The sequence below is a fragment of the Taudactylus pleione genome, unplaced genomic scaffold (assembly GCF_031769625.1).
Source record: "Taudactylus pleione unplaced genomic scaffold, aTauple2 ptg000105l, whole genome shotgun sequence".
Taxonomy (NCBI): Eukaryota; Metazoa; Chordata; class Amphibia; order Anura; family Myobatrachidae; genus Taudactylus; species Taudactylus pleione.
In genome coordinates, this window is record NW_028284507.1 from 4,635,244 (window position 1) to 4,651,407 (window position 16,164).

The following is a 16,164-nucleotide window of genomic DNA, read 5'->3' on the forward strand; positions in this document are numbered from 1 at the left end:
ACCAAGAGAATTTCGTCTTCTGTCATTCCGCGTTGTATAGGTATATGTGATAACACGGGTCACTGTTTTTTTTGTTTTGCCATGATCCATTGGAGTCTACTGGTGAAGGGGACAGAATCTATGCCTGGAGGTAGGTGAGTATTGTTTTTTTTTACAGGTAACCCATTGGATTTCTACCTGGAGAAGGGGACATGAACATCTGGCAGTCGGTAAGTATGTGTGAGTTTGTTATGTTTGTAATAAACTTGTAAACTAAATGGCGTGTGTGTCTTATGTTTGTTTGACTATTTTTTTACATTGGGAGTACAGGTGCCAGCTGCCTGCTGGCACTTGTAGTTCCACAAGTGCCAAAGGGCAGGCACGCTGGCACCTGTAGTTCCACTGTAAAAAACAATAGTTTACATTATAATTCCCCCACTATTACCCTTGCACCAACCGGCCAGGGGTGCAGGGAAGAGCCCCGGGCTTCAGCGTAAGCCTGGGGTGTTCAGGAGATGGGAACCCCTTTATTGGGGGGTTCCCACCTCCCCTGAGATCCCCGGTTTGTGCTGACTAGCTTAGGTTATTAATTCTTTGGCCAGGATGACCCGGTGAAAGGGTCCCCTGGCTGGGGCATCACACCCCGGCTAGAAATTAGTCCCATGCTGGTTTTAAAAAGAGGGGGAACCCCATGCTTTGTTTTACACCTATTTTTAAAACCAGGACTGGCTCTGGGAGCCCAGTGCTGGTTTCTAAAATGTTGGGGAACCCTACTCGCTTTTCCCCCGGAATTTTAGGAACCAGGACTGGGTCAGGAGCCCGGGGCTGGTTATGCTTTTGATGGGAGGGGGGTACATATATATATATATAGGGGTATCTTAAGATATGTGCAACTTTTCTATACATGTGTTAGGTGCAAAGATGTGATCATCATTAACTTGCAACTGGTCCAACGGATCCACGGCCATTAATGATCTTTGATCCGTCTGCGGATTGGGAAAATTCAAAATGTGAAAAATTCCTTGCTCGCCAATTTTGACTATTTTTAGATCGGGATCGGGGAATCTAGATTTTTAAACATGATGCCAGCACCCCGACTAGGTTACAGTCCCGACAAAAGCCGGTAAGTATACTACCCTTCTCCTACCCCTCCCTTGCCACAGCCTAAACCTACAGTAAACCTCCCCCTCCTGCAGCCTTTCCCTAACCCTCCCCCTAGTGCCTAACCCTAACCCCTAACTGTAAACCTAACCCTCTCCCTTAACCCCAATACTTATATTTGGCATACTGGCACTGGGATTATGACCGGTGTGGCATTCCAGAATCGGCATACTGAGTACTGGCATTCCGACAGCTGGGATAGAAACTACATCCCGTGAACACAACTGTGCTGTATGTTCGATTCTGCATTAGCCTGCAAACTTTTTGCCAAAATGCATGGTCTTGTTTGGTAAAATGATGATGTTGTTCCGAGCTGATGGGAAGAGTTGGGGGCAATGAGATGTTTATTAGTAAATATGAACCACGCACTTGTAATTCGGGGATAGAAATAAGGCTGCCTGTGTAGCCATCTTGCAAAGCTCTGTCATTTCAGGGTAGAGGTCACACCCCTGCTGCGGTCCTTGGACATGTCTTCTCGCTCTGGCTGCTTAGCTATGGCCAGACTATACAGTACACTTGCAGTACACTTGTCAAGGAGTGACCGTGTCTAGTTTTATAGATGCAGGAACAGTACTGTAAAGTCACATTTTTGTTTTGTGCATTGAGGTCAATAGAATGAGATTAAATAGTGGAGGGCACACAGTTTTAGCGGTGTTCCTTGATATGAAATAGGACACAATCCTGCTGCAAAAACGAAATCGTTATTCTGTAATTTTGCATTTGAATTTGGCCAAATTGGTTCATACATGCTTACATGTGACAAAGTCCGATCCTATCCTGGGCCTGTGCTCTTTTGCCAGTTATGCCCTACTGCTTCCAAGTCCCGTAGCTAAATGCAATTAATATTGCAATGCAGCCAGCAGTTTAAATCCCCTTGTAATAGACCAAATGGTTTTGTTCTTAAATATTTGTATCTGTGAGTCCCAAATGATTCAAGTAGGCGTGTCCATGTCAGCAATAGAGAGAGAGCAAAATGCTATTATTTCTAGTAATGCTACTAATTCCACTTGATAACATTAGACATCAATTCATATTCCATTACAGTGAGGCAAGCGGGGAAATTTATGTACTTAATGAATCTGGATCTTAGCCTGCAGACAGGGAGGGGAGCTTAGAAACTGTGTGTTTATAGTGACACCATGCAAATTAATATTAATCTAATCTCACAAAACTAATGTGTATTTGCATACATAATTACACTATCTAGAAATGCATTATACATGTAATTAAGAATGTTTGGTGTTTGACAGTCACAATTTCACTTTGATACTGAGGAACAAGTTAGATTTTCAGATACAAGTAGTGGAATTTTTAATAACACATACAAAGTCATACGATTTTACTAAAGTAAATATAAAAAAACAGGATGTAGCTGATGAAAGGCTCTCGTCTAAGAAAAGGTTTCTAATAATTAAAATAATATAAAAAAGACAATTTCAGAAATTTGTGAGTTTAGAAATAACATAATAAATGGGATTTGGGAATGGCAACATATGCAAATACAAAACATTTCTATTTCTGTGTGTGCTCCTAATTATCTGCCTTGTGAATGCTATTTAAGGTTTGCGGGTTTGATTGAGAAAAACAAATACTTTTTTTTTAAAAAACCCACTTCAAAGACCAGCCTAATACCAATTTATAAAAGAGCAGAGCAGGGACGACTTCTGAACATTCCCCCGCTGGTGTGTACAGCCATTGCACATGCGCTGTTCATAAACTCCCTATGGTTGATACAGTATGTGCACTATACCTTACAGACTTAACACAACTAAAAACTTATCTAAAATAAACACACGGACAACAGGAGTTGGATTTAAAATTAAAGGTCAAATTTATTTGACATCAGATTATTAATAATTAATTAATAATTAATAAAATATTGAATTTGGGCTATCGAATTAGCTAATTAGTTGTTGTCCATTGAACTTGATTGTGAGCATAAAGTTAGTATGGTGGAGGACAAAAAAAACCGGACACTCCCACAAAACACACACAGACCAAACACATCACTCGTTGGTATTCAACTCTCCAGCAAAATGCATGCCCGGACGGGCTGTGTCATTCCCGGTAGGGATGTTTTTGGCCTATCATTCAACAAGGAGAGCACACCCATCTAATTTATATAACTAAAAGCACACTACCGTTCTTTCCGCCACAACACACAAAACAAACAAACACACAACAAACAGGGAGGGAGGGTGGGATTTCCAGAAACAAAGAGGCCGAGGGCCTGATTCAGACCCGCTCGCGAGCGCTGAGCGCTCGCCAGCGGGTCGATGTTAGGCCAGTGCGAATGCACACGATGGACCCGGCTCCGTCGTGCGCATGCGCGAGATCCGGATAGCGACGGGCAAGCCGTCGCTATGGGTCTCGCTACAAAGGGGGCGTGCTGTCGATGGTGAGTGACAGCACGCCCCCTTTGGTGGGCGTGCTGGGGGCGTGGTTGCCCAGACAGAGGCATTCCCATGGGAACGACTTCCGTCTGGAGCCGGCCCCACTGACATCACTAGTGATGTCAGTGGGAGTGCCTTTGGCTCTGATAGAGCCAAAAGCACTCCTGGGCTTGCAGCAGCGAGACCCTACCGCAGGGTCTTGTCGCAAGCCCGATGGTCGCAATGGCCTTTTTGGCCACTCGCTATAGCTGTGGGTGGTCACCCACAGCTATGCGAGCGGCCTGGAGGCCGCTCTAAAAAAAGAGAGGGAAGGCACTGATTCAGAGCGAGCGCTCTGAAAGAGCATCCGGCTCTGAATCAGGCCCTGAGTCTTTGGATAACAGACCTAATATACCAGCAAGGCCAAACCCCCAAGGATCCCTATAGGCTAAGACTAATTATTGACACCAACATCAAAGTCCTTAAATGTATACTGCTGCCACAACCACGGGGTTTAACCTGGTTCAGTCAGATTGCACCTGCCTTATGCTATCCAAACAGGTATCTGTTTAGTAAGGCAGTGGGAGGTGGTAGTATTGGGAGGGTTGGGTGACTTTTCGGGCACCCCTCAACTTAGAACATATATGATTCAGGGTCATATGCATCTCAGTCGCTTCTCATTTACAGCTGAATGAGCGTTAGTGGGTGGCAATGATGTGCAGTAAAGGGGAATTCGCACATTGGAGAAGCATCCCTCGGCCTCAGGGTCAATCAGAGGTGAGTATATGGAGAGATCCATCGGTTTTCAGACGGATTTCCTGCACCAAGGATGCGGCTGGTTCCAATGCTGATAACAGTGAAGACCATTGTAGTGATGATGAGGTGAGGCGGTCACATAAATGTGGAAGGGGGGAAATATTATAAGGCACAGATTTTTAAAAATTGTTACTTATCGCTAATGTACACACACATAACCTTTTCCTGATCTCGCCCTCACCCATAAATCCATACCTCAACATAAGAAGCCCCAACCCCTCAATTCTCATCGCAGAGCGCAAACACAACTACAGTTACCTATAGAAAGGTGATCTATAAAGAGGTCAGTATGGATGAGACCATTATCAAGTAAACCTGCAAATATTTGTAGATTCCGGGAATACAGTAGTGAATAAAAATGACCATTTATGACCAATAAGGAAGCATGATCCATTCCGCTTTTCTCATGTAAAATAAAAAAATAAATCAATTTCAGTTATTTTACATAAAAACTCAGTTTTATTTGACGATCATTACATTTTTTTTACAACTGAATGAAAGCTCTTATTCATTCATTGTCTCTCATTTGGTTTCCATTAACCCCCGTTAAAGATATGAAAGTCACTAATGTACTCACATGTTCCTTAGTATCAATGGGTTAAAGACATACAGGCCATCAAATCCCCACTAAAATATACTAATTTATATTTTGGTGCATTGCCAACGTGCAGCATTATTTTTAATGTCATTTTCTCTCACTTTCTACTTTAGCCTGTGTCTTGAAAAAAACAAAAAACATGATTTATGATTGAGCCCTTAATGCAATCTGGCAGGCGGCTACACACTAGACATATTCATACACTCCTCTGTTTCCTTTGTGAGATCACAAAACAGGTTTGCCTTTTGTCACACTCATTAAAACTTGGAGCTTTCATTTAAAGGTTTTATGGGAAATAGATGTGCCACTTCAAACACCCCAACAATAAGATTCTGTGTGTCAAGTTGTTAAAAGCAAATAAGGAATGTAGACAAATTAAATTTTACGAGTCTCTCCATCCTCCAGCAACTTAGACACAGTGCATGCTGAGATCACAACACTATCGTAGGCTGTGCTAAAAGGTTTAGTGAAATACGTGGTACAAATTGTGTGAACATATTGCAAATTATAATCTTCGATGAGAACATGGTGGCACAAATCCAGGACTTCTGGCAGGGCTATTTGAGAATGAGCTAGTCAAATTTCCTCTTTCAATATTTATACATGATATAGGGGCACAGCTGGGGGTGAAGTGTGAAGGAGCAGGAGGGGCAAGTTCCCCGAGTATTGGAAGGGGGAACCATTCAGCTCTGTCTCCCACCAGTAGGATGGGTGAACTCTGGCCCTGATTCAGAGCCGGACGCTCTTTTAGAGCGCTCGCTCTGAATCAGGGCATTTTTTGTTTGTTTGTTTTGGCCTCCTGGCCACTCGCATAGCTGTGGGTACCCACAGCTTTTGCGAGTGGCCAGGTGATGGTCGCGACCATCGCAACCATTGGGGCTTGCGACGAGACCCTTGTAGTAGAGTCTCATTCCCGCAAGCCCCAGTGAGCTTCCGGCTCTAAATAGGCCTTCGGGAACGCCTCCGTTTGTGTAGCCACCGCCCTGCCCACCTCCAAAACGGGGCTAGCTGTCAATCACAATCGACAGCCGCCCCGTTTTGATGCGAGACCTGTAGCGATGGAGCGCCTTTCGCTGGCCGGGTCTCGCACATGCGCACGCCGGAGATGGTGCATGCGCAGGGGAAAACATCGATCCACTTGCAAGCACATAGCACTTGCGAGCGGGTCTGAATCAGCTCCTCTGTACACCTGGAGAAGGCTAGGATTCAGGAACAGTGTGAGCAAGGTGAGTGGAGAGGGAGATTATACCCTCCTAGGGGCCTTGCACTGCAGCAATATCTGCACAGCCCCTGTCTCCCTCTGATGGCCCCTCCTCCTCTTCTGCACAAGGTAGGACCAGCCTGTGACTATTTCCTAAATGCTGAATACCAACAGGTAAGTTATGGCATGGGGGTTATGGGTATAATAATAATAATAATAATAATTTTATTTATATAGCGCTTTTCTCCTAAAGGACTCAAAGTGCTTTACATTTACAGTACAAAATACAAAATAAGCTTAAACAAGGGACATTAGTGAAATGCTTGGGTGAATAGGTGAGTCTTTAGTCTATTTTTGAAGGATTCTAGAGTGGAGGCCTCTCGAACTGTGCGGGGAAGTGAGTTCCAAAAGGTTGGAGCCACAAAACTGAAAGCTCGACCCCCAGACGAATTCTGTGAGATACTAGGTACTGTTAATAGTCCTTCATCAATGGATCGCAGTAATCGAGTGGGACAGTAAGGAATCAGAAGCTGTTTCAGGTACCCTGGGCCATGGTCATGAAGGGCTTTGTAAGTTATTAATCCAATCTTGAAAGCAATTCGCCATCTGACAGGCAGCCAGTGAAGGGAGTAGAGAATGGGTGTTATGTGGCTGGAACAGGGCTGGTTGGTTAATAGCCTGGCAGCTGCATTTTGTACCATCTGCAAGCGGTGTAATTCTTTTGCTGGGAGACCGAGGTAGAGGGCGTTGCAGTAGTCTAGGCGTGATGATATAAATGCATGTATGACTTTAGGCAGATCTTCTGAGGGAATTATGTGCTTGATTCTGGCTATGTTCCTCAGATGAAAAAATGATTGATTGTGGCTGATACCTGATGTTTAAGTGTCAAGCCACTATCCAGGACAACACCAAGATTCCGCACTTGTTTAGTGTTTTGTAATTCTGAACCCCCAAGCGTAAGTCCTGTTGGTTGGCTATGCTGTAGCCCTGTCCTGTGACCTATCATAAGGACCTCTGTTTTATCAGGGTTCAGTCGCAGCCAACTGGCTCTCATCCACTAATGAAGCTCAGCTAGGCAGCCATTTAGGGTTGTTATTGGGTCCTTTGTACCTGGAGCAAAGGACAGGTACAGTTGTGTATCATCTGCATAGCAGTGGTAGACCAGGCCATGACGTCTGATTATTTCACCCAATGGTAGCATGTATACTGCAAAAAGCATGGGGGATAGAATAGAACCCTGTGCGACACCACATGGAAGTGGCACTGGTGATGAAGAGTTTACTCCAGAAGAAACTCTCTGTGACCTGCCAGTGAGAAATGATTTGAACCATTTAAGGACTGTGCCATCTAGACCACAGAAATTTTTCAGGCACTCAATTAGAATCCCATGGTCCACAGTATCAAATGCTGCTGAGAGATCCAGAAGGATTAAGATTGAACAATCACCTCTGTCTCTTAACATCAGAAGATCATTAAGCACACATACCAGGGCTGTTTCAGTGCTATGTCTTCTCCTGAATCCTGACTGGAATGGATCATAAATATCATGGGTAGACAGGTGGGTTTCCAGTTGCATTGCCACCACTTTCTCAATGACTTTTCATAGAAAAGGAAGGTTTGATACTGGTCTATAGTTGGTCATGCAGTCGGGGTCTAAATTAGGTTTTTTAAGAAGTGGTCTAACAATTGCTTCCTTTAGTGGTTCTGGAAAAATGGCTGTTTGCAAAGAGCATTAAACTATTTTTGCAATTACAGGGCCAGTCATTTCCATACACCCTATGAGAAACTTGGTTGAGGCAGGGTCCAGATCACAGGTGGTGGGTCGCAACATTCTGATAATTTTAGCAATGTCTTTTACATCCATTATGTCAAAGCTGTTCCAGGGAGACAGGTGGCTTACCTTGGCAGGCTTGGTAGTTTGGCACTCCTTTGATGGCACTGTGGGGATTCCAGCCCGGATGGAGGATACTTTATCTGCAAAGAATTTTGCAAACTCATTGCATCTTGACTGGGAGAGGGTTTCATCATGCTGCAGGCATGCTGGTTTGCAAAGCATCTCCACTGTATGGAAAAGCTGAGCAGGCCTATTGTTTGCTGCCTTGATCTCATTTGAAAGGAACTTACGGGTGATTGTTGATTGATATTCTCTTATATGTTTGATTAGAGTTAACTTATCCTCTACCAGGTTCATCTTCCTCCATCATCTTTCAAGTCTACGCCCCCTTTTCTTGAGTTCACTAACACTATTGTCAAACCAAGGGGCTTGACGGTGTGGTATGAGGGGTCGTATACGCACAGGGGCAATAATATCCATTGCAGCTGTCACATCCCTGTTATAGTAATGGACCAGGGAACAAGGATCTTCACACGCCCCCATTACCGCAGAAAGATCCAGGTTTGCTGCAAGAGCCTGGGGAGTCATGCCCCTCCTTGGACGATACCTTGTCAACTCCATGGGTAAAGTTCTGTTTTGAGGGGTTGCAACTGAGAAGTGAATTGAGTGGTGGTCTGACCACGTGACTGGGTTTATATTTAGGTCAGAGACATCTAATCCAATCTGGAAGACAAGATCAAGAGTATGACCACTTATATGAGTAGCCGAAGGAATGACTTGTGTGAGGCCGAGCATTCATTGTGCACAGGAGATCTTGGCCAAGGTGTGAGAGCTCATAATCAACCCATGCATTGAAATCTCCAAGGATCAGCCATCTTTGATGCTCCAGAACTAGTCCAGCAACAATATCTGCAAATTCTTGTAGAAATATCTTTCCATCTCCAGGGGGGCGGTAAATGAGAAGTACTCTGAATCCTAATTCTGTAGAACTCCGAGCAGTGATGCACTCAAATGAGTGAGTCATTTCCATTGGGTGAACCCTAAGTTTAAGTGGTTTTCTAAAGCAGATGGCCACTCCCCCTCCCCTGCGGTTAAGTCTTGGGTTGTGAATGACAATAATAATAATTTGTTGGAACTGCAGCTTCCAAGATAGGTGCTGCATTTTCATCTAGCCAAGTCTCTGTAATACAGGCAAGATCTGCAGATTCAATAAGGTCAGCAATTGTGGCAGTCTTGTTTCTTATAGATCTGGCATTACAAAGGACAGACCTGATTGGGCATACTGGATTGCCTGTAGATTTCTTTATATTGAGTGTGGGGGCTCTGGGGATGTCAGTCACAGAGCGGGAGTTTAATGATCTGTTCTTCCAAGCACAGGGCCATTTGATAGGTACCACTTCTATTTGTCTCCTATATGAAACTGGTGAACCTGAAGGCAAGGAACTTGCGTGGTTATAGCGGATAAGAGATTTTCGTCCTCGCTTCCCACGACTGCCCCGTTGAGTTTTTTTGAAAATGCCAAGGGATTTAAGAATGGAAGCCTGCGCTGGATCAATAGGAACTGCTGCTCGTGGTGGGCGGAGTGAAAGCATAAAGCTGGAGGTGTAAAAATACATTGGGTCATGGATGAGAGAGCATGAATTGCATTTGATGATGAGAGAAGATCAAGTAGTTTTTATTTTTTTTCTGTTTTCTCAACGCCAGAAGTTATAATGGGATTCATGAGCAGACTAATTTAATTTGGCCATTGCTATGTCCAGTTGCTTCTCTCTTGTACAACAGGTATATTTTGAATAAGGAGTATCTAATAAGCTAACTTGTCTTTTCAGTTGATGATTTAGTATTAGATAAAGTATTCCAGGGCAAAGCAGGCTTGTGGAAAGGTGTTAGAAGCCATTCCTATTGTATAGGTGTGAAAATCCCAGTGCGAGACTCCTTTTGAAGTAGATATTCTGTGCAAGGGTAAAGATAACATGTCTCCAGGGGAAAAAAAATGGGATCCTGTGTTTTAAAATGACCAGACTGCCAGATTTCAGAGACTGGGGATACTGTATTTTAGATTATTAATGCAAGAAATCAAAGTTATTTGTTAAGCAGAGAACAGGGGTGGATGATGTCTTAGGGGGGAGCTGGAGCCAAAGATAATTTGTATTCCACAATACCTTGCTCTGGGGTGTCCACTGCAAAGGTAATGCCAGTCTGGGTTCTGGAGGAGAGGGCAGAGGTTTCAATCCAATCCAATGTGAATCTCAGTGCAGGAATGCAATCCGTTGATTTTGGAGAGATGTCCACGTAGTGCAGTACAAGTTAAAGGTAAGTCCTTGGATATTTCTTGTGCTTCTGATGTCACTTTTGTAGAATTTAAGCTGTTTTATGGAGATGTTCAGGAGCATGGAAAAGGTGAGGCAGCCATCTTGGGTGCCTGGTTTTTAGTGGGTATACATATGTATCCTTAAACATGTAGCGTCTATCCGCCATATGGTGCAAGACGCCAGACCCAACTGAGACCATCTGAGAGAGGTAGCATACTGTATATTTTTTACATTTGCAGATGTTAGGCTGTGATGTTTAACTGCACAGGAATTGGTCTTACACACGTCGCAGATTAAGCACAAAGAAGTTGGCGTGAGGAAAGCTGCCGCTATTCACATGAGCCCTTTTTATACAGATTCAGACTCTGTCACACACATAGATGTACAAATGTCACAAATCTCAGTGGTCTGCATACTCTAGCAGTACAGCTTTGTTACTTCTAGTCAATTCATTTGTGCACATACTGTAGGATGCACATTTTGAATAAGGAGGTAAGGGGTTAATGCTTTGCTTTGTTGGGAATTTTGGGGATAATTTACATAAATGGAATTATTTGAAGAAGTTGGGACTAATTAATAATATGTATTTTGAAGGTCATGATTATAAAAAAGGTTAATTGTTTTCATTATATTGAATGAGGTTTTAGTTGAATAGCTAATAGTTTTTGAGAAATTGTTAATTATTGATGAAGGAATGATACTGATAGGTGATTAAATATACTCTCTATATCATAGGGTAGTCACTAATGCTCTCTTTGGAGCAGATTTATCAAATCTTAAAAATAGATAAAGTACCAACCAATCAGCATCTAACTGTCATTTTACAGGCTGTGCTAGAAAAATGATAGTTAGAGGCTGATTGGTTGGCACTTTATATCTCTCCACTTTATCTCTCTCCAAGATTTGATAAATTTCCCCCTGTATTGTATGGCAGTTACTGATGCTCTATGATTTGTATTGTAGCGGCCATTGATGCTCTATGTATTATATGAAGGTCACCGATGGTCTATATATTGTGTGGCGGTCACTGTTTTCTGCCTTATTGCAACTTACTGTCTGCTATCAGTGTTATATGGCGGTCACTTATGCTCTCTGTATTATATAGCAATTACTGATGCTCTGTGTATTATATGGTAGTATCTGATGGTCTCTTTATTATATGGCAATCATAAACACATTATATGGAGGTTACTGATGCTCTTTGCTGTATATGGTGGTCACTGCAATGCTCCCCTTATAGGATGATGCCCATTACAGTGCTTTGTGGTGGGTGAGGTAGTGTAGTACAGTCAGAAATACTTAAATATGAGTCTTGAGATAATGAACCCTGCATGTTCCATTTCAAAGTGAAGACACACCAGAACAACAGAATAAATGCTGAGGATGCATCACACATTTGATTTCAGTCTTTACATGTTGACGTCTGTATTTAACCAAGTCAAGGGTGGCTGCTATATACTGGGGGAGGATAGGGAGGTGCAGAGCTGAGTGACAGAATTAGCTAGCTTCTATTAAATGTACTGCTTTAATTGCATCCCTATTACAGGGTGTCCCAAGTGCAAGCTGTTGCCTCTACGAGTTCTATGCATGCAGAAAGCCAGCAAAACACCCACAATAAGTAAAGTACCATTAGGCCTGGTGATATTGATCTCACAAAAAGACTGGGAAGGAAGTTGGGTTACCACAGCTAAATTAATCATCCATAATTAGGCTCCTTTGTTGAGAACAATTGTGCAAACCTCTTATCTGAAAACTGTGTGGGGCTGGCAGCAGCAGGGGGCCAGGATTGAGATAGACAGGTCATAATTTACTCTTCCAGCCTCCCAGAAGATAAATGTTGGCATTCTGGTAACCATTTGTGGAACAGCTAGCCCAGGGAATGGCTTTAGGCTCTTGTAACTGTGATATTTTCTTCCCTTTGATGGCTACATCACAGTGTATTACAGTGAAACTGCTTAAATATTTCTTCAGCAGTGCTATAGCTCTGTTAGAGCAATTTGTGTTAAACAAATTTTAATACTTTTTGTATTCATATATTTGCTTGTGTAGCCCCACCAATTCTAAGGACGGTGGCTATATATGTATATATTTTATCCTTATATTGTGTGCCTCCACCTAGGCTATTTTATAAGGGCTATCCTAGGGTTGCCCTAATATATAATTTGTATAATGAAATGTTTTGTTTCGATTCAAATATTTACACAGTACTTATAAATCGACATTTATACATTGCACTTAAATCAACACCTGTCTCCTTTCTTCCTTCACAGCTTCCCGATGAAAGACGTCCATCAGATACCTTAAGGTAAGTAGTTCTATACACGGTTATTGTTTTTATACATATATTGTCATCATACATCAGGCCTTACAAAGTATACGCATAAATATACAGGTAATATCACAATACAATTCCCATGAACATTCCCTCCCCATGCAATAAATCCGCTATACTGTAATGAAACTATACTGATGGATTTCTGTAAATAACATTCCCAGTTAAAATATATAATAGTCAATTCCATAAAGAGAATAAATGAAGATGAGTCTATATCAAGAGTCCTGTCTCTTCAACTAAAATGTCTTAGTCCTAAAGAGTAGAATCCAGGATTATCCTAGGCAAAAGAATAAGTTTACAGGATGAGCCCCAGATTTATCCAAGTTTATGCATCCTTTTAGGGCTTATATATATGTACGAAAATCCTCTGACTCTGTAACTTACATAAAGATATACATATAAGTTTCTAGAGTGTAGTAGCCAGTGCTTTATCTACTGCAATACTCCTTCTCTGAATTCCAAACTTGAGATCAGAGTTCACACTGTACTATAGATGTGTAAAGTCTTGCTACAATTGTATCCTTCTTCTATTTGATACTTTTCTCCTGCGTTGGCTATACAGGTGCATATAGCAGTATTATATCCCTTAATTCATAGTGCCTTGCTGACAAGAAAGGGATTCTCTCTGATATATCCCCTGCTGTATACTTATAAATTATGTCAGTCTGCTTTACTAATGATGCTTGTAAGTGTGGTGTGGGGTTTTATAGTACTCACAACCACTCTGGATAGCTGTCAGGGACTGAAAGGGTTACACTGTATCAACTGCTGAAGCACTGGCTACACTCCATAGCTCTCAGGCTACCAGCGTATCTCCAGCTCCTGCTCACACATCAGGGTCCGCCTCTCCTTCTCTCCGCCTCCTGTGTGACCTCAGATAAGGGAATGCCCCTTCCGATAATGCGGCTTCCTGTTGCCGCTTACCGCTGGAGCCAGGCCAGAACACACAGCTCTGTCTCCGGCAAACACAAAGGTAATGCCCACTCTGGCTTCAGTGCTGGAGCTCCTGGCTGCTGCCACTACTAGCGCTCACTCCTAAAGTAGCACCAGAGAGACTCCCAGCATGAGCACTGTTGGGGGAACTGCAGACTGGACTCTGCGCTGCACCAGCACCCATATATATCCCCTGCAGCACGAGCACCCCTACCACACCTAACTGCCACTGGCCACCTAACTGCCACTGGTCAGAGCTCATGCCATTTCTGGCACTTTCTAAACTACCTCGTGCTGCTGCACTGGCTAATACCCCAAACCTATATGTTCACAATACGGAAATGTAATTACATACATTTATATTATTTACATTAATTTCTCTGTAATGATTATAGTATAAACCTATTATTAAACATTCAGATAATTTATATATTAACTCTTGTGTGTGTCCTGTACCACTGGCCTATATTCATGTATTTTTTTAGCCATAAATTCATATGGCTACATTCTCCCCTGGTGATCTCATTATTAAACAGATCACCACAAAATTCCTATTTATGCATAAGGGCATCCACTTCTCCCTTCCTCATGATATCCAAAGTAGGGCCAGAATAGTACAATATTAGGATTTACAACTCTAGGAGTGTTCCTGGGATTCCCTAATTGATAATATGTAAAGATAAGAGGGGGCCTTAACTGTCCCTTAGGCCTTTCTAAAATACTTTCCCTTCCACTATAAAGAATGCTTTCTGCCATATCCTTCTCATTATTTCCAAAAGAATTGTTATCAGGAGACATAAATTCTTCTTCCATGGGATCAGGATAACAAAGGTCATGTGAGCTATATCCTTCAGGTTCAGAAAGTAATAGATTATCATTCATGCTATCTTTGTAGTAACAGCCAGGACCTTTCCCATCCTCCTCATTTCCTTCGCTATCCTCCTCCAGTGGCTGGTCATTACTTTGGACCTCTACTAGTTTCTTCGTTCTATTTGCTGACTTACAGTGGGAGAGTTTGTCTTCCTTAACAAATTTATCCATTCATACATCTCGTCCTATAGGGAGTATGTGCTGTCTATGATAGGTAAGTATGATATCAGATCCATCCTCAGGCTTAAGCCGGTAAACTGGTAGACCCGAGAATTTCTCTATTATTACATATGGATTTTCTCTCCATCGATTTGCAATTTTTAATTTCTTTGGTTGTCCTAAATGTCTGATGAGTACTCTATCACCTGGAGATAATTCCTGATCTCTGACCTTCCTGTCATAATAGGTTTTGTTTTTCTCTCCAAGCTTTCTAGCTGTCTCATTAGCTAGATCATATGCTTTATTCAACTCCTCTCTTAACTCACGGACATACTGAGTGTGGGAATTAGAAGTCCTTCCACCAGGAGAGATCCCCATACAAATATCAATTGGTAATTTGGCCTCTCTCCCAAACATCAAAAAGTAAGGTGTCATTCCAGTAGCTTCATTCTTGGTACAATTGTACGCATGTACCAATTTACTTATAAACTGTTTCCATTTGTACTTATCTAAGGGATTTAGAGTCCCTAACATGTTTAACAAAGTACGATTGAATCTCTCTGGCTGGTGATCACCCTGAGGGTGGTACGGAGTAGTCCTAGATTTGGAAATGCCACAGACATAACACTGTTCCTTTATCAGACGGCTATTTAAGTCCCTGCCCTGATCAGAATGTATTCTGTTAGGTAGTCCATAGTGTATGAAGAACTTATCCCAAAGGGTTCTTGCTACTGTAAAAGCTTTTTGATTTGGAGTTACATAGGCTTGTGCGTACCTGGTAAAGTGATCAGTGACAATCAGTACGTTGCATTTCTTTCCTTTTTCTACTTCTAAAGCCAGATAATCAATACACACCAGATCCATTGGTCCATTACTCTGAATATTTACTAAAGGAGCTGTACGAGTAGGCAAGGATTTACGTACAACACAATTTCCGCAGTTCTTAGAATAGTTCTCAATCTCACCCCTCATTTCTGGCCAATAAAATCTATCCAAAATTAGTCCTAAGGTTTTTTCAAAACCCAGGTGTCCATGATTGTCATGTAATGCCTGTAGGATAACTGGACGTAGTTTCTTTGGTAAGACTATCTGAAGGGATTTTCTTTCCTTTGTGGTTTTAGCATTCCTGCATAACAATCCATTTTTTAAAACTAAGTTTTTCCGTTGCCGCAATAATAATTGCACCTCCTGTGTCCATGGTTGGCAACTTGGAAGGTGAGTATTCTGGGTCATCTGCATCTGTGCTATGCCGTGTATAATACTGGGATCATGTTGTTGTTCTTCAATTAATTGCAATGTTTCCTTCTTGGTACTCCCTCCAACTCTACCAGACTAAGCCAGCAATAGGAAAGTGGTATAGCTGCTCCGGTTGCACCTAGACTGCTTATTAGTTCTTGCCCTCCATTTCCCACTTTCATCATCCGACACATTCCTTTTATATCTCCTGCAGGAACTTCTACCCACTCCTCCTCATTGAAACTCGCAGACTGATTAGGAATTTGTGATAGCGAGTCAGCATCTATATTGTTTATACCTGGCCTATATTTCAGTTTAAAATTGTACAAGGCCAATGCTGATAACCACCTGTGTCCCG